The 19,806-nt window shown below is 39.3% G+C and overlaps 1 protein-coding gene and 1 pseudogene across 12 annotated transcripts in view; both read left to right on the top strand.

Moving 5' to 3' along the window:
• The window catches only part of KATNAL1 (katanin catalytic subunit A1 like 1), a 110,004-nt gene that overhangs the window by 3,147 nt on the left and 87,051 nt on the right, over positions 1-19,806 (top strand). The gene's annotated exons all lie outside the window — the stretch shown is intronic.
• On the top strand, positions 14,969-19,806 carry LOC125934097 (M-phase-specific PLK1-interacting protein-like; annotated as a pseudogene).

The following is a 19,806-nucleotide window of genomic DNA, read 5'->3' as shown; positions in this document are numbered from 1 at the left end:
AGATCAGTTCAGTTTTGAGTATTCATTCAAAGTTCTTGTGGGATATTCAGGTAAGGATGCATTTGGATCTGGAGTTCAGGAGAGAGTTCAGGGCTGGAGGTGGAGGTTTGCATGTGCATAAGTAGTTGGAATTAAAGGAGAGAATGAGTCAGCTCACATAGGAATATATAGAAACGAAAAAGGAAAAGTTTGAATAAGTTTGGGAAGCAGCAGCATTTATGGGGTGTGTGTGTGTGTGTGTGTGTGTGTGTGTGTGTGTGTGAGGAGGGGAGGGAGGACCATGTTTGAAAGCAAGTGGGAGAAATGCCCACAAATGAGACTGAGAGATTGGGAGGCAGAGAAAGAGAAGAATCAGAGCAGGCATGCATAACAAATGACAAACGAGAGGAAAGTTAGAAGCAGGAATGGTCCAGAGTATCATGTGTCTTGCAGAGGGCAAGTAAGGTAAAGATTGAAATGTACCCAGTGGATCTGGTGACTTCAAATCACTTCTAAACTTTGCAAAAATGAGAAAGAGGAATGTGAGCTTAAGCCACTTGAAAAAAAACATTTGCATTTTCCATAATAATACAAATACAAAAGAAAATAGAACGATGAGTCCCATGTAGTCATTACCTAAGCTTGAAGAATGAGCACATCACCAATTTTGTTTCATCTATAACCCCTGCCCCCAACTGGATTATTTATTTTTGATTAATTAATTTATTTATTTTTGGATTGTTTTAAAGCTAAGCTCAGGTATCATATCTTTTTATCTGTAATTGTTTTCAATATATATCTGTTTGGGGTGCCCGGTTGGCTCCGCTGGTAGAGAGCGCGACTCTTGACCTCAGGGCAGTGAGTTCGAGCCCCACGTTGGGTGTAGAGATTACTTAAATAAACTTAAAAAATTTTTTTAAGGATTCTTTCTTAAAAAAAAAAAAAAAACTGTACTATTATCCTGCTTAAAAGAAATGGACAGTACTTCCTTAATATAAAATCCCCAGACACACTTTTCTTTAAAGAAGTTTGACTCTGAAGGAAAGAAAGGGATAAAGCAGTAACTGAAAAAGGTTTGTAGGTTTTTTTTTTTTTTCTTTAAAGACTGATGAGCTGTTAGGGAAAGAGCCAATGAAGAGGAAATGTTTGAAGATGTAGGAGATGAGAGAGAGGAGATAGTGGATGGATCTATCTCTGAAAATGTAGGGAACGATGGACGAGCAGAGTTGGAAGAATCAGTCTAGAATTAGTTTGTTACATTTTTAAAGTATCAACTAAGTGCTAGCTAGCTGTGATCCTAGGCAGTGTGCTAGTGTAGACAGGAGGAGAGGTGCACTGAAAAAGGAAGAAAAGAAGTGAGAATAGATATGGATATTTATAGGTTGGGTGGTAAAAGGTTCGAGAGTTCAAAGCTTATGTTCTCTAAGAGGTAGATAGGAGTCAAGGTCAATTGATGAGAGGAGATGGGGGTGGGGCGTTCGGTGGGAAAGGAGAATGGTGGGGTTTTGGAATAGTTACTGAGCTAGGACAGGTTAAGAATGGTTTCATGGAGCTGAGATTAGAATTCGGTAATTTTCAATGACAGCAAAACATAAGGTTGTGTGATTTTTTTTTTTTTTACCCCCCCTTAAATTTTGATTTATTAAAGGAGAGCTTAAAATAGACCAGTAGCCTAATGTGTGACTAAAGAGAAGAGAATCCAGGCCAAGAACTTATGATTGATTGTTCCTCAACAACCAACAACTTGAGATTTATTCATTTAACTGATAATTATTATCTATTTTGTGTAAATATCACAGTAAAATTAGAAAGCCCTTATGGCTTCTTTGGATTAATACTTTGATTTTTGCAGTATGTACAGTGATATTCTTTTCTAGAGAACATTTCTCCAAGGATCGTTTACTGCATGTGGTAAGAGTGGAAGGGGCCAGTTATATCTGTTGTCCAGTTCTGGAACTACAACTTATTTTCTGTGTAATCACAGACAAGTTTCCAAACCTGTACCCTTATTAAAAAAAAGATGTTAATACTATTTTATAGGATTTTGAGGAAGATTGGACGGTTTAATGGAGGTAAACCCTAAGTGCTCAGTAACTGAAGGCTACTTTCCTTTCTCCCCCTTAGCAACAATATGCCAGGATTGTCGGTTCTGTTTGACAAGAGGCCACGTCCTGTGACTTTACCTGACTATATTAAGCAGGGAGATCAGGCAGTGGTTCCATTACAAAATAATGATTTGATCAATAAAAAGATTCGTCAATTCTTTTGAGTAAGGCTTCCTTAAATGCTATACGATGTTCTTTTATAGACCATTAATAGGAATAACATCTTTGCCTTGGTTTCATCTTCAAAGAAATTGGGAATTGCGCTGCATGATTTGAGATCCCGATAGCCCTAAACTTCAATTGATGAGATCTCATTTCTGGACTGATTTAGATTATCATGTTACTAATTTTGAGCATCTATTTGTGAATGGAAATATGTATATTTTAATGTACTCAGCGTTATTTCTTTTTTTTAAGTTTATTTATGTATTTTGAGAGAGAGAACAAGCAAGGGAGGGGCAGAGAGAGAGGGAGAGAAAATCCCAAGCAGGCTCTGCACCTCCAGTACAGAACCTGATGTGGGGCTTGAACTCACTGCCTTCGAGATCATGACCTGAGCCAAAATCAGGAGTCAGATGCTTAACCGATTGAGCCACCCGGGACTCATTATTATTTCAGACATTGTTTTCTCCTAATAACTATTTTATATATGGTAGACCTAGTGAAAGAATGCCTTAGAATACTTAGTCAAAGTTAGGTGTATACAGTCACTAGCTAGACAAATTTAAGGCATAGATTATGGGAGAGGTTTTTTTAAAAAAAGGAATAGTTTTCTAAGGTGAGTTATTTAATCTCCACTAGATGTCTTTATGTTTCTTTTGCTATGGATTGTTTGATGAGGTCCTATTTGAAGGTATGGAGACGGACTAAATGACCTTTTGAGTCCCTTTCTAACTTTGTAATTCTTTTTTTTTTTTTTTTTTTTTTTAAGAGCAGAGGAAGGACAGAGAGAGAGAGAGAGAGAGAGAGAGAGAGAGAGAATGCCAAGCAGGCTCTGTGCTGTCAGTGCAGAGCCTGACATGGGGCTCAATCCCATAAACCATGAAATCATGACCTGAGCTGAAACCGAGTCGGATGCTTAACCGACTGAGCCGCCCGGGAGCCCCAATAAAATTTATAGTTTAAGCTGCCATCTTGAGACAGACTGGCAGATGGTAAACATTATCTGCTGCTTCAGTATGTTAAAGAATTTAATCCATGGGCAGAAATTATTATGATGGCTACTTCTGAGAAACATTTAAGCTCTTAGGATTATCTATTTAGATTCTTTTATTTTGTATGCACAGTCATTTTTCTGTTTCCCAAGTATTTGAGAAGTGAGCTTAGGTAAGGAAACAAAAAGGCTTCATTGCTACAGACATTTTCCTCTTGTCTCTGGGTTTTTGATTGCATCATATTCTTGATTATTCATGGCAAGCTATAGTCCTTGAGAGTATAACCCATCATAAAGAGATGGGTATTGTGGCTTTCAAAGTTAGCTGTTTTGCTGACTGGGGCTCACAAGTTAGGTCAATTTATTCCTACTAAAACATACTTCAAGATGTGGTAGTTCTAGCAGTTGTGATTATGTTTTGTTTTTTTTTTTTAATTGCTGGGATTTATAGTAGTCATTGCATGAAATAGACTGAACTTTGGTGATTTTGATAAACTTTAAAGAAAAATATATGTAGAGGCTGGACCACATTGGTCGAATTCAGTGTGGGACAAAATGCTTAAATCTGATTTGTTTTGCCAGCACTGTTCTAATTGGTGTTATTTTGTTCACATTGCTGTTGTTGAGGCTGCTTCAGTGTTTCTAAAATAAATATCTAATTTCAGGAATTCACAACTCCTAGAAGAAAAAAGAGCATTATGAGAGAATGATGGAAGTGTGAGAATGAAAATACTTTAATTAAAACATTTTCCCCTCTCCCCCACCCCTCCCATCAACCTGCAGTTTGTTCTGTGTATTTAAGAGTCTCTTATGGTTTGCCTCCCTCTCTCTGTGTTTGTATTTATTTTTTTTTCCCCTTCCCTTCCTCCATGGTCTTCTGTTAAGTTTCTGAAGTTCCACATATGTGTGAAAACATACGATATCTGTCTTTCTCTGATTGACGTATTTCACTTAGCATAATACCCTCCAGTTCCATCCGTGTTGCTGCAAATGGCCGGATTTCATTCTTTCTCATTGCCAAATAGTATTCCATTATATATATAAACCACATCTTCTTTATCCATTCATCAGTTGATGGGCATTTAGGCTCTTTCCATAATTTGGATATTGTTGAAAGAGCTGCTATAAACACTGGGGTACATCTGCCCCTGAACCAGCACTCCTGTATCCTTTGGATAATTTTTTTGAGGAACCTCCACACTGTTTTCCAGAGCGGCTGCACCAGTTTACATTCCCACCAACAGTGCAAGAGGGTTCCTGTTTCTTCACATCCACACCAGCATCTCTTGTTTCCTGAGTTGTTAATTTTAGCCACTCTGACCAGTGTGAGGTGGTATCTCGGTGTGGTTTTGATTTGTATTTCCCTGATGATGAGTAATGTTGAGCATCTTTTCATGTTAGCCATTTGGATGTCTTCTTTGGAAAAGTGTCTATTCATGTCTTCTGCCCATTTCTTCACTGGATTATTTGTTTTTTGGTATTGAGTTTGGTAAGTTCTTTATAGATTTTGGATACTAACCCTTTATCCGATATGTCATTTGCAAATATCTTTTCCCAGTCTGCTGGTTGCCTTTTAGTTTTGTTGATTGTTTCCTTTGCAGTGCAGAAGCTTTTTATCTTGATGAGGTCCCAATAGTTCATTTTTGCTTTTAATTCCCTTGCTTTTGGAGACATGTTGAAGAAATTGCTGCGAGTGAGTTCAAAGTGGTTGTTGCCTGTTTCTCCTCTAGGGTTTTGATGGTTTCCTCACTCACATTTAGGTCTTTCATCCATTTTGGGTTTATTTTTGTGTGTGGTGTAAGAAAGTGGTCTAGTTTCATTCTTTTTTTTTTTTTTTTAATTTAACTTTATTTTTTAAAATTTAAATCCAAATTAGTTAGTATATAGTGAAGCAATGATTTCAGTAGATTCCTTAATGCCCCTTACCCATTTAGCCCATCCCACCTCCCACAACCCCTCCCGTAACCCTCAGTTTGTTCTCCATATTTATGAGTCTCTTCTGTTTTGTCCCCCTCCCTGTTTTTATATTATTTTTGTTTCCCTTCCCTTATGTTCATCTGTTTTGTCTCTTAAAGTCCTCATATGAGTGAAGTCATATGATTTTTGTCTTTCTCTGACTGACTAATTTCACTTAGCATAATACCCTCCAGTTCCATCCACATAGTTGCAAATGGCAAGATTTCATTATTTTTGATTGCCGAGTAATACTCCATTGTGTGTGTGTGTGTGTGTGTGTGTGTGTGTGTGTGTGTGTGTGTATACCACATTTTCTTTATCCATTCATCCATCGATGGACATTTGGGCTCTTTCCATACTTTGGCTATTGTTGATAGTGCTGCTATAAACTTTGGGGTGCATGTGTCCCTTCGAAACAGCATACCTGTATCCCTTGGACAAATATCTAGTAGTGCAATTGCTGGGTCGTAGGTAGTTCTATTTTTAGTTTTTTGAGAAACCTCCATACTGTTTTCCAGAGTGGCCGCACCAGCTTGCATTCCCACCAGCAGTGCAAAAGAGAGCCTTTTTCTCCGCATCCTCGCCAACATCTGTTGTTGCCTGAGTCGTTAATGTTAGCCATTCTGACAGGTGAAAGGTGGTATCTCATTGTGGTTTTGATTTGTATTTCCCTGATGATAAGTGATGTTGAGCATTTTTTCATGTGTCTGTCGGCCATCTGGATGTAGTTTCATTCTTCTGCATGTTGCTGTCCAGTTCTCCCAGCACCACTGGCTAAAGAGACTGTCTTTTTTTCCATCGGATACTCTCTCCTGCTTTGTCAAAGATTAGTTGGCCATACACATGTGGGTCCAATTCTAGTTCTCTATTCTATTCCATTGGTCTATGTGTCTGTTGTTGTGCACGTACCATACTGTCTTGATGATTACAGCTTTGTAGTAGAGGCTAAAGTCTGGGATTGTGATGCCTTCTGCTTTGGTTTTCTTTTTCAACATTACTTTGGCTATTCAGGGTCTTTTGTGGTTCCATACAAATTTTAGGATTGTTTATTCTAGCTTTGAGAAGAATGTCGGTGCAATTTTGATTGGGATTGCATCGAATGTGTAGATTGCTTTGTATAGTATTGACATTTTAACAATATTTATTCTTCCAATCCATGAGCATGGAATGTTTTTCCATTTCTTTGTGTCTCCTTCAATTTCCTTCATAAGGGTTTTCTATAGTTTTCACAATACAGATCTTTTACGTCTTTGGTTAGGTTTATTCCTAGGTATTTTATGGTTCTTGGTGCAATTGTAAATGGGATCGACTTCTAGATTTCTCTTTCTGTTGCTTCATTATTGGTGTATAGAAATGCAACTGATTTCTGTACATTGATTTTGTATCCTTCGACTTTGCTGAATTCATGTATCAGTTCTAGCAGACTTTTGGTGGAGTCCTTTGGGTTTTCCATGTAGAGTATCATGTTGTCTGCAAAAAGTGAAAGTTTGACTTTTCTTTGCCAATTTTGATGCCTTTTATTTCATCTTGTCTGATTGCTGAGGTATGACTTCAAACACGATGTTAAACAACAGTGGTGAGAGTGGACATCCCTTTTGTGTTCCTGATCTCAGGGGGAAAACTCTCAGTTTTTCCCCATTGAGAATGATATTAGCTGTGGGCTTTTCATATATGATTTTTATGGTATTTAGGTATGTTCTTTCTATCCTGAATTTCTTGAGGGTTTTTAGTAAGAAAGTATGCTGTATTTTGTCAAATGCTTTTTCTAAATCTATTGACAGGATCATATGGTTCTTATCCTTTCTTTTGTTAATGTGATGTATCACATCGGTTGATTTGTGAATATTGAACCAGCTCTGCAGCCCTGGAATGAATCCCATTTGATCATGATGAATAATTCTTTAAAAAAATTTTTTTTTGATGTTTATTTATTTTTGAGAGAAAGAGACAGAGTGCGAGCAGGGGATGGGCAGAGGGAGAGACACACACAGAATCTGGAGCAGGCTCCAGGCTCTGAGCTGTCAGCATAGAGCCTGACATGGGACTTGAACTCAGGAACCACAAGATCATGACCTGAGCTGAAGTCTGACGCTTAACCGACTGAGCCACTAGGCGCCCCATTAATTCTTTTTATATGATGTTGAATTCGCTTTGCTAGTATCTTGTTGAGAATTTTTGCATCCATGTTCATCAGGGATATTGGCCTTAATTCTCCTTTTTTGTGGGGTCTCTGGTTTGGGAATCAAGGTAATGCTGGCTTCATAAAATGAATCTGGAAACTTAACTTCCGTTTCTATTTTTTGGAACAGCTTGAGAAGGATAGGTATTAACTCTGCTTTAAATCTCAGGTAGAATTCCCCTGGGAAGCTATCTGGCCCAGGACTTTTATTGGTTGGGAGATTTTTGATAACTGATTCAGTTTCTTCACTAGTTATGGGTCTATTAAATTTTCTCTTTCTTCCTGTTTGAGTTTTGGTAGCGTGTGGGTGGCTAGGAATTTGTCCATTTCTTCCAGGCTGTCCAGTTTGTTGGCATAAAATTTTTCATAGTATTCTCTGATGAATGTCTATATTTCTGAGGGATTGGTTGTGATAAGTCCAAATTCATTCATGATTTTATCTATGTGGGTCCTCTTTTCTTTTTGAGAAGTCTGGCTAGGGGCGTATCCATTTTGTTTACTTTTTCCAAAAACCAGCTCTTAGTTTCATTGATCTGTTCTATGTTTTATTTGATTCTGTATTGTTTATTTCTGCTCTAATCTTTATTATTTCTCTTCTTCTGCTGGCCTTGGTTTTTGTTGTTGTTGTTGTTGTTTTTTTTTTGTTTTTTGTTTTTTGCTGTTCTTCTGGTTCCTTTAGGTGTTGTGTTACGTTTTGTATTTGGGATTTTTCTTGTTTCTTAAGATAGGCCTGGATTGCAATGCATTTTCCTCTTAGGACTGCCTTTGCTCCATCCCAAAGGGTTTGGATTGTCGTGTTTTCATTTTCATTTGTTTCCAAATATTTTTTAATTTCTTCTTTAATTGCCTGGTTGACCCATTTATTCTTTAGTTGGATGTTCTTTAACTTCCATGCATTTGTAGGTTTTCCAGACTTTTTCCTGTGGTTGATTTTCAGTTTCATAGCATTGTGATATGAAAATGTGCATGGTATGATCTCAGTTCTTTTATATTTATCGGCTGTTTTGTGACCCAGTATGTGATCTATCTTGGAGAATGTTCCATGTACACTTGAGAAGAATGTGTATTCTGCTGCTTTTGGATGAAAAGTTCTGAATATATCTGTCAAGTCCATCTGGTCCAGTGTATCATTCAGGGCCATTTTTGATTTATTGATTTTCTGCCTAGATGATCTGTCCATTGTTGTAAGTGGAGTATTAAAGTTCCCTGCAATTACCACATAAGATTGCTTATGTTGGTGATTATTTTATATATTTGGGTGCTTCCAAATTGGTTGCATAAACGTTTATAATTATTAGTTCTTCTTGATGGATAGATCCCATAATTATGATATAATGTCCTTTTTCATCTCTTGTTACAGCCTTCAGTTTAAAATCTAGTTTGTCTGATATATGTATGGCTACTCCAGCTTTCTTTTGACTTTCAGTAGCATGGTAGATGGTTCTCCATCCCCTCACTTTCAATCTGAAGGTGTCCTCAGGTCTAAAATGAGTGTCTTGTAGACAGCAAATAGATAGGTCTTGTTTTTTTTATCCATTCTGATACCCTGTGTCTTTTTATTGGAGCATTTAGTCCATTTATATTCGGTGGACTTAGTGTCATATATAGACTTATTCAGATATGGACGTAGTGTCATTGTGTTATCTGTAGGTTTCATGCTTGTAGTGATGTCTCTGGTCCTTTGTGATCTTTGCAACATTCCACCACAGAGTCTCCCTTAGGATCTCTTGTAGGGCTGGTTTAGTGGTGATGAACTCCGTCAGTTTTTGTTTGTCTGGGAAAACTTTTATCTTTCTTTTTTTTTTTTACTTTTTTTTTTTTTTTTTTTTTTAATGTTTACCTACCCCTGAGAGAGAGGGAGACACAGAATCCGCAGCAGGCAGCAGGCTCCGAGCTGTCAGCACGGAGCTCGACGCGGGGCCCAAACCCACAAACCATGAGATCGTGACCTGAGCCGAAGTCGGATGCCCAACCGACTGAGCTACCCAGGCGCCCCTTTTATCTCTCTTTCTATTCTGAATGACAGCCTTACTGGGTAAAGGATTTTTGGCTGCACATTTTTCCTATTCAGCACATTGACTATTTCTTGCCACTCCCTTCTGGCCTGCCACGTTTCAGTAGATAGCTTGGCTACTACCCTTACATGTTTACCCTTGTAGATTAAGACCTTTTTGTCCCTAGCTGCTTTCAGAATTCTCTCTTTATCTTTGTATTTTGCCAGTTTCACTATGGTATGTTGTGCAGAAGATCAATTCCTGTTACATCAGAAGGGAGTTCTCTGTGCCTCCTGGAGTTCAATGTCTGTTTCCTTCCCCAAATTAGGGAAGTTCTCGACTATGATTTGTTCGAGTACACCTTCAACCCCTTTCTCTCTTCTGGAATTCCTGTGATAAGGATATTACTACATTTCATTGAATCACTTAGTTCTCTAATTCCTCCCTCGTGGCCTGGAATTTTTTTTATCTCTCTTCTTCTCAGGTTCATCTTTTTCCATAATTTTATCTTCTATTTCACTTATTTTCCCTTCTGCCTCTTCAATCCTCACTGCCATTGCCTCTAGTTTATTTTGCACCTCATTGACAACATGTTTAATTCATCATGACTATTTTTTAGTTCCTTGATCTCTGCAGCAATAGATTTTCTGCTGTCTTCTATGCTTTTTTCAAGCCTAGCAATTAATCTTATGACTATTATTCTAAGTACTTGATCAGATATATTGTTTATGTCTGTTTTGATCAATTCTTTAGCTGTCATTTCTTCCTGGAATTTTCTTTTGAGGAGAATTCTTCCATTTCATCATTTTGGCTAGTTTTCTGTCCCTTATGTGTTTTAAAAGCTTGTTATGTGTCCTGCACCTGCGAGCACTAGTGTATTAAAGAGGGGTCATACGCTGTCCTGGGCCTGGCCCTTCAGGAGGTGTTTTTTTGGAGTGTGTTGCTTGTTCTCTGTTGTTGGGATTCTGGTTGCTTTATCTCCCTATTCGTAGTGATGTTTTGGACCCTCCACCAGGTGTGCTTTGATTCGTTCATTGAAGTAGCCCTGGAGAAAAACAAACAAACAAACAACAACAACAAACCAATGGGGGGTGGTGGTGGTGGGAGCAGTGTTGGTGGAAGAGGTCTTATCCCATACAAAGAGAAATGACGGGCGGGAAAAAAAGAAAGAAAAGAAAATTGACCAGGCAGAGAAACTCTATGGCTGAATCCAGAGAGAGAGAGAGAGAGAGGAAAATAAGGCGATATAGAACAGGTATAAAGAGAATAGATTACATATATCTGCTTAAACAAACCAACAACCAGAATAACCAGACTAGAGGAGGAAGAAATAAGGAGAAAAGAAAGAAAAACAAATGTATGTAAGAACTGTCCAAGAATTAAATCAGAAAATGCAAAACCGCTGGGTGCCTTGTCTGGAGGGGGGGGGCTGTCTGGTTGGTCGGCGTCAATCTCCGGTGGATACGCAGTTACCCGGCGTGGAGGGGCGTGGCTTGGTGTAGGGGGTACCGCCTCCCCTCTGGACCCGCTGTCCCTTCCCTGAAGCCCCACCCTGTTGGTGGTAGGGAGAAAAATGGCGACCCCTCAGTCTTTCCTCCCCCGACCGGTGTCCCAAACCACTCAGTTTCGGCCAGCCTCACTGGGCCGCGGGGCGAACGAGGCAGTTTGTCCCTCTCTGCCGACTCCCGCGCCTCCCTGGTGCTCAGCTGGGATTGAAACCCCCGATGTCCTCAAGGGGCTCTCTCCGAGTGCCCCGGTTCCGCCAATATATGGCCTCTGGCTGGCGGTCGCAGGCAGTCTTTGTCCTTTGGATGGTTATATTCCTTCTTCCCACAGCACTCCAGAGAGGGATTGCTTTCTCCTACTGTGGACTGCAGCTCTGAACTAGTTACCCAGCCAGGGGCAGGCTCCCCTCCTCCCCAGGTGTGCAAACTGGGCAGCTGGCCCAGTCTGGAGAACGCCCCACAGTTAGAGATTGGATCCTTCTCCATCCCTGGTCCATGGTAATTCTCTTGTCCAGATACAGCCCTACACTTTCACAGCCTCTCTTTCTCTTCCTTTCGTTACTCTGCAGAAGGGGATCCCTCCCCTTCCGGCCTACGCACCCCTTTTCTCTCTCCCAGTTCACAGTCACACACCTGTGGCCCGCCAGGTTGTCCCAGTGTCTCTGCCACTCTGCAGCCCGGACTCTTGGAATTCAAAGTCCTTTGGCCTCAACACTGCTGTGTTTGAGGGACAAAGGAACTGTGGGTCTCCTGTTTCTCCACCATGTTGGATCTTTCCCCCACGTAGACCCATTTCAAATACATCATCAACAATTTTAGAAAGCTTGGATCAAGGAGAAGATCCTGCAGACTTGCAGAAAGGGGAAAAAACAGGTGATCTACAAAGGGTCAGGAATTTGAATGACTTCAGTCTTCCCAACTTAATTGAAGCCTAGACGGCAATAAAGCAGTGCCTTCAAAATTCTGAAGGAAAATTATTTCCAAGCTAGAGTTCAGTAGCTAATCAAACTATGACAAACGTGTGAGGGTAGAATAAAGGTAGAATAAAATCTCAAAAACTCTACCTCCCATCTATGGAAAGAAAATGTGCTTTATAAAAGTAAGGGAGTAAACCAAGAAAGAGAAAGACATGTGATAGACACACACACAAAAGATTCAACATAGAAGAGGCAAGGGGGCTCCCCAGGTTGAAAGCTGATACGAAGTTGAACAGCCTTGAAAAGTAGATATTGTGTCTTCCTCCAGAGCAAAGGTTGGGCTTGCTTATAGCCCGGAGGAAAGAAGATCTTCCTTTGGAACAAGACCTGCATATGCTGTTCAATATAATAGATTGGGTTCCCTAACTGAGGATTCTTCTGTAATGCAACCTACTGTACATAAAGATGTCAGCTGACTCATTATGCCCTGTGGGAACTGGGGCTTGAGGACCTGGTGCCCCCTCCCCCCTCCATACCTTGGGTTGGGTTGTCTTCTGAAAGTTTTATAGTTTTAACTTATGTTTAGGTCATCAATTCATTTTGAGATGATTTTTGTATATGATGTGAGAAGAGTGGAGGTTCAGGTTCCTTTTGCATATGGATATCTGGTTGTTTCAGCACCCCTTTTCGAAAAAAAAATTGGTCCTTGTTGACTTGCCTTGAGAACTTTGTCAGAAATTAATTGGCCATATATGTATGGATCTTTTTCTGGACTGCCTAATTTGTTCCATTGGTCTGTGAGTCTGTCTGTATGCCAATCCCACACTGTCTTCATTGCTGCAACTTTATAGTAAATCTTGGAAACAGACGGTATAAGTTGTCTTACGTTACTCTTTTGCGAACCCGTTTTGGCTATTCTCTGCCCTTTGTATTTCCACGTAAATTTTGAAATCAGCTTGTCAGTTTTTACAAGAAAGGCTGCTGGAATTTTGATGGTGATTGTATTGACTATGGCTCACTTTCAAGAGAATTGACATCTTACCTACATCGAACGTTTCAGTTCATTAATGTGTGAACATACATATGTCCATTAATGTAGGTCATCCTTAACTTCTCTTAGCAATATTTGGTAGTTTTCCATGTTACATTCTTGAATGTATTTTCTTAAATTTATCCCTGAATATTTCATGTTTTTTGGTGATTTTGTTTTTTAACTTTTGTTTTCAATTATTGTTAGTATGTAGAAATGCAATTGATATTTTTATATTGACCTTGTGTCCTGCAACATAATAACTTCTGAGTTACAAAATAAATTTTGAGTTACAAAACTCACTAATTCTGGTAGCTGTTGTAGATTCCCTAGGATTTTCTCCATTAATAATCAGGTTGTATATGAATAAAAGCAACTTTACTTCTTTTCCAATCTGTATGCCTTTTATTTTTTTTTTCCTGCCTATTGCAGTGGTTAGAACCTCTAGTTCTAATGTAGAATAGAAGGAATGAGAGCAAATATACCGGGCTTGTTATTTCTTGATCTTTGGGGAGAGCGTTTAGTCTTTCACAATAAATATGATTTTAGATGTAAGGATTTCGTGAATACTCTATTGGGCTGAGGAAATTCTCTTCTTAGTTTGCTAAAAGTTCTTATGAATGGTGTTGATTTTTTGTCAGAGCTTTTTATGCCTCTATTGAGATGATCATACATTTCATTTCTAGTCTCTTAAAATCCTGTTGATTGGTTTTTAATATAAACCATCTTGAATTTTTGGTATTGACCCTTCTTTGGTCATCATGCATTATCCTTTTTATGTATTACTGCATTTGACTACCTAAAATTTAAAGATTTTTGTATTTGTGTTTCTGAAGGATATTGCTATGTAAATTTCTTTTCTTATAATGTTTAGTTTTGCTATCAGGATAATGCTGCCCTTAAAGTAGGAGTTGGAAGTTTTTCTGCCTCTTCTTTTTTCTTTCTTTCCTTTTAAAATTTATTTTTGTTTTTTTTTTTTATTTTAGAGAGAGCATGAGCGGGGAAGAGGGGCAGAGGGAGAGAGAGAATCTTACACATCAGGCTCCTTGCTCAGCATGAAGCTCAATGAGGGGTTTGATCCCATGACCCTGGGATCATGACCCGAGCTGAAATCAAGAGTTGGATGCTCAACCAACTGGGTCACCCAGGCGCCCCACGCCTTTTCTTTTTTCTGAGAATTTGTTTAGAATTGGTTTTATTTTTTCCTTTAATGCTTTGGGAGAATTCACTAGTGAAGCCATTTGGATCTGGAGGGGTTTTTTGTTTGTTTTTTGGGGGAAGATTTTAAATTTCAAATTGAGTATCACTGGTTGATATAGGACTATTCAGATTAATCACTCTGTTTCTTCTTGAGTAAGCTTTGGTATTTTGTGTAGCATTTGCATATTTTATTAAGCCCTCGTTTGCCTTTTAATATCTCTAAAGTTTGTAGTGCTAGCCCCTCCGTTATTTCTGATTTTGTTAATCTTGTTTTCTCTCTCCCTTTCTCGGTCAATATCACTAGAGATATATTCATTATGATGGTACTTCTGAAGAACCAGCTTGGCTCCACTGAAACTTTTTTATTCTTCTATTTCTAGCTTATTGATTTCTGCTCTTAACTTTATTATGCTCTTTTACTTCCTTGCTGTTTAATTTGCTTGTATTTTTCTGGATTCTTAAGATAGAAGTGGAAAGCAGGACTCAGCAAAGTACAATCTAGGGGCCATATCCAGACTGCCACTTGTCTTTGAATGGCTTATGAACTGAGAACGGTTTTTGCATTTTTTTAATGGTTAAAAAAGTCAAAAGAAGAATACTGTTTTGTGACGTGTGGAAATTAAATGAAATTCTGTTATCAGTGTCCATAAATAAAGGTCTATTTGAACACAGGCACACACGCTTGTTTACATATTCTTTATGGCTGCTTTTGTGAGCTTGAGTCATTGGGACTGAGATTTTGTGACATTCTCACTGTTTTGCACTACTTGGGTGCACTATAATCACCGTTTCAAGTAGCTTGTATATAATTGTACTATCACATTCTACTTTATTATCAGCATGTACCCATCATGTTGAAACAAAAGATGAGAAAAATGGACTTGACAAGTTATACTTTTATTTTTACTAAAAAAAAATTTTTTTTAATGTTTATTTGAGAGAGAGAGAGAGAGAGAGAGAGAGAGAGACAAGAGTGCGAGCAGGGGAGGGGCAGAGAGGGAGACACAGAATCCAAAGCAGGCTCCAGGCTCCGAGCTGTCAGCACAGAGCCGGATGTTGGGTTTGAACCCACGAACTGTGAGATCATGACCTGAGCTGAAGTCAGACACTTAATTAACCTACTGGACCACCCAGGTGTCCCTATTATTATTATTATTTTTTTTAATTTTAATTTTTTATTTTAGAGAGAGTGAGAGCATGCACAAATGGGGAAGAGGGGCAGAGGGAGAAAGAGGGAGAATCCTAAGCTCAGCGATGTGAGGCTTGATCCCACAACCCGTGGAGTCCCGTGAGATCATGACCTGAGCCGAAATTAAGAGTCAGACGCTCAACTGGCTAAGCCACCCAGGTGCTCCAACATGTTAGACTTCTAAAGTACACTGGAGTATAGATTATCAAATTAGATGACAAAGCATTGATTATTATGCGGTGAGACTATAGCTGTGCTAAGGAAATACAGTATATGCTGACATTACCAGACTAATCAGTCATCACAGTATTCCCAACTCACAGGAAAACAATGGCCAGAAAAATTAGAAAATTGAAAAAGGAATATCTTAGCCACAGCAGAATTTCTTCACAGAATTATTAAAAATGAAAATCAGACTGTGCCCAGATTCAGTTTCCGAGTATTTCATTTGTTAGTCAAGTAAGGAAGTCATTTACTACTGATGGTGCCTTAACTAAATCGCCTTTGATTGTAGTAGCCAAAGAAATGTGTCTGGAGAGAATAAACTTGTTTAAAGCTATTAGCCTTTTGGCAAGAACAGTTGCTGCAAGGGTTGAGAACATTAGTAATCAATTAAAAAACAAAGCGAATGATTTCGCGTGGTTTTCCCTGGCTTTTGCGGATTGGCAGAGGTTACCAACACAGCTCAGTTATTGTTATTCAAGAAGTCAAGTCTAAGCTTGAAGTTTTTGAAGAATTAGTTTCAATGATAGTGCTCATGGAATAACTGCTGACAAAAATATTTACAAAGAGTTCAGAAAACACTAATTTTGTATGACCCGAGAGGTGGGATCGGTTAAGATGCGTTACAATTGATGGGAGTAAAAATATGTCTCTTAACAGAAAATGGCTTGGTGAGCAAATTTACGAAACGGTGGAAATGTAAAGTGGCTAAAATATAGGGTTATTTATTGTATTTATCAGCAGGTATTTTGCAGAGGACATTTGAGTGTCGCATGAAATACAGAACTGGTCGTGTTGCTCCTGTGGACGTAGTCATTGTTAGCTGCGTGAATTTTGATCAGAAGTAGAAGCCGAAAACCCGGACTTGCCCCACCACATTGCGGTTCAGTGGCCTAGTAGTAACAGTAAAATTCTATTCCAGTCTTTTGAGGTTTGGGCTGATTTGAGATCTTTCCGAATGAGAAGAACTGCTCTCAACCACTGTGCTTGAACACCGAATGGCATTGGGAGTCAGTTTTTGCTGCAGACTTGGTCATGTTTCTTAAAGTATTCAACCTAAAATTATAAGCCAAACCGTGCTTATATGCAAAATGAAAAGTGATTTCGATGCCAACGAGTGTTGTTTGAATCACAAATAACATGAAGCTGTTTTAGATAGCTTTGCAGGCCGTCAGAAGTTAAGGTAAAGAAAACGAAGTCGCCGTTCCCACTCAGGGTTGCAGTAGACGTATTTTCTGAGCTCGGTCTCAGACTCTGATGTGAGTGCAAAGGAAACGACCCTATTACAAAATCCGTTTCGTTGTGTGGTTGAGGCATTTGCACCCACCTTAACCTCCGATTGGAGGTGATTGATCTGCGGTGGAAGGACATACTGAAAGATGAAAGACAAATATTAAGAGAAGATTTAAGTCTGTAGATATCTCCCAAACAATGAATATGCTGAATTGAAATCGTGTGTATGTGACGGCCCGGCACCTTTCAGGGTAAAAAGACACTTTCAAACATGAAATACCTACATTCTTATTTAAAAAGTAGCATTAGCATATGAACGTTTGCAGTTGATTTTGATTATAGGGAACGCTAATTTTGAATCTCAACTAAGTGAAATATTATCCCCCCGAAAGAACTTCATTCTTACTAGGAGACTGGTTTTATAGCAAGTTGCACTCAACGGTTATCACTATAACCTAAAATGTTTACTGTCTGATTCTTTATACAAAGAGTTTGCTGACCCCTGCTTTACATCAAGATACTGGTTTTTATTTTGAGAGAGAGAGCGAGAGAGAGAGCTAGCATTCGGGAGTAGGGAGAACAGAAGTAGAGAGAATCATGGGGCTCTATCTCACGACCATGAGATCATGACCTGAGCTGAGCCACCCAGGCGGCCCCTACATGAAGATATTTTTATCCTGCATAGTTGTGTGACAGCACATATTAGCAGAATTAATGCTTTTAAAAGAAAATAATATATGGAACAGTTTTTTTTTTTTTTTCCCTTACCGGACTTACTAATTACAGCTCATTCAGTATGAGATCTTATTGCTTTGTGGTAATGTTGTAGTTTGAAGAAGAGGCTTTGCCCGGTTGCCCTGTGTTCTGTGGGTAGATCTGTTAAATGCTGAAGTTTCTAACTGTGCAAAGCTAGTGTACCTTTTGTTGTGGTGTAATTCTAAAGTAACACAGATGCTGCCTTCAAGGAACTTATGCTGGGGGAAGGGACTAATAATCAAAACACATAAAGGAAACAGCTTTATTTTTAAGAATGTACCGGAGTCCGTTGAAATGCCTAGAACTAGATGTGCTTAACTTTGAGGAAGGGTTTTTGAGCTCCTTAAGAATAGATAAGACGTAGAGAGAAAGCTAAGCTCACACCAGAATTTAATTGCCTCAGAAAGGCGTGGAGAAATACTTTGATGTTCTCTACTAAGTGTATCCTTTGGCTTACTGTTCTGGGAAATAAGCAGGGCAATTTGGACTCCTCCAGGATGCCGTTCGTCTATATCTCTGAACTCCCCCCAATTTGTAGTCTTTAGTGGCAAGTGTCTTGGCATTTGGAGCCTTTGGATGATTCTGGGAGACTTTTGGGAAGCCAGGAAGAAAAGCTAGAATTACCGGGCCAGAGAGCTTTGGTAGAAACCGGAAGGTCAGACGATGTTCTTCCTAGCATCTGTAGAAGGGGAAAGAAAAATGATAGTTATTTGCACAGACAGGAAGCTATAGAGAATGATGAGATCATAGAAGATTACAATTTGAGGAGCAAAAGGGGCTCAGGTAGTTTCATTCACAGGTTTTTGCTTAGATTTCAGTTGTATGGGACAATTAAATACATATAAAGGATGCATGGACCACGCTACAAGCTGTTCCTTTAAAATGTCTTCCGTAAGTGTGACTTTTTGGGGGAGAGCATGGCAGTGAGGTCTTCATCGTCGTCTCCTGATATGCACCGACAGAATTTTTGACCCCGACTGCTCCCTACCCTGGTGTGGGTGTAGGAGGTTGGGGTAGCTTGAGCAGCTTCCGGGTTACCCCGGTTGGAGGCCAACCGCGGCCGCCCTCCCCCCGGGACCCTACGAGAATCCGCAACACACGCCACCGTTCTGCCCCGCTCAAGGATCAAGGCCCAAAGGGAGCAGCCACCCACTGTGACAGGGCGGCAGCTTGAGGGGGGGGGGGGGCTGATTTGCGTCTCCATTCCCTGGCGTCCCCTGGCAGCTGCCCTCACTCCTTATTCCAAGTACCCCGCGGGGTCCCAGCAGCAATTTGGCTACTCCCCAGGAGAGCAGCAGCCTCACCCCCAGGTTCTCCAAGGACATCTACACCATTTGGATTGTGGTAGAGAAAAAAGAATGTCTAATGAGTTGGAAAGTTATTTCAAGCCTTCAATGCTTGAAGACCCTTGGGCTGGCCTAGAACCAGCGTCTGTAGTGGGCAGTAACCAACAGTACAGTAATAAACAAAGGAAGATCCTTTAGTGAACCTTTTTGAAATTCACCCAGAAGTTTCTTGTGACAGGAACATCTTGGACAAATCTTTTACTTGGGTAATTGAATTGAACCCCAAGATGGAGACTGAATAATTAGTCGAGTCTTATTGGTATTTTACATCACATCAAGTACTGTTGATAATAGAGAAGACATACGGTAGAATAATTTGCAATATTTAGCTCTTTGGAAGTGCCTACCCCCTTTTCGAAGATTGACAGTTTCCAGATATTTAATGTTCATGGTTATATAATGGATATTTGTCTTTTCAATAGCCTTCCCAGTGTTTTAAAATAAAACATTTTGTCTTTCCAAAAAGAAAAAGAAAGTATGACCTTTTGTTTGGGGGGGCCAAAATGTTTTAGGGAGAACTAATGTCTGCAGTTATATGTTTCTACATCGTCAAAAATAAATTGAATAAAATCAAACTCATCTTTATTGTAGTTACAGCTTGTGGTAATTATAAACGAGCAAGGAAAACTAGTGTGCAATTTATGTACCTGTAACATAAACCAGTAGTTCAGAGCTGTGTAATTTCTGTGTTATCTTCTTGGGTGTTCTTTTATGATCTCCTTTGTGCTTCCAAAATTAGAAACTCTGCTCAGTATTATAAGATGCATTCAGATAACCTCAAAGAATGAGAGAACCATTTTGACTTTGAAAGTACTTTTAAGCAGATACTTTTTTTTTAATTTGATTTTTTTTTTTTTTTTTCCTGTTAGCACAGTGCCGGATGTGGGGCTGGAACCCACGATCCGTGAGATTATGACCTGAGCTAAAGTCGGATGCTCAACCGACTGAGCCACCCAGGCGCCCCTAAGCAGATATTTTAAAGAATAAGAAAAAATATTCTAAAGTTGGTGCTGAAAACTTAAAAGAAGACCTTATGTGTTCT

This window comes from Panthera uncia (assembly GCF_023721935.1).
Source record: "Panthera uncia isolate 11264 chromosome A1 unlocalized genomic scaffold, Puncia_PCG_1.0 HiC_scaffold_16, whole genome shotgun sequence".
In the NCBI taxonomy this organism is placed as follows: domain Eukaryota; kingdom Metazoa; phylum Chordata; class Mammalia; order Carnivora; family Felidae; genus Panthera; species Panthera uncia.
This window is presented reverse-complemented; position numbering and strand designations above follow the sequence as displayed.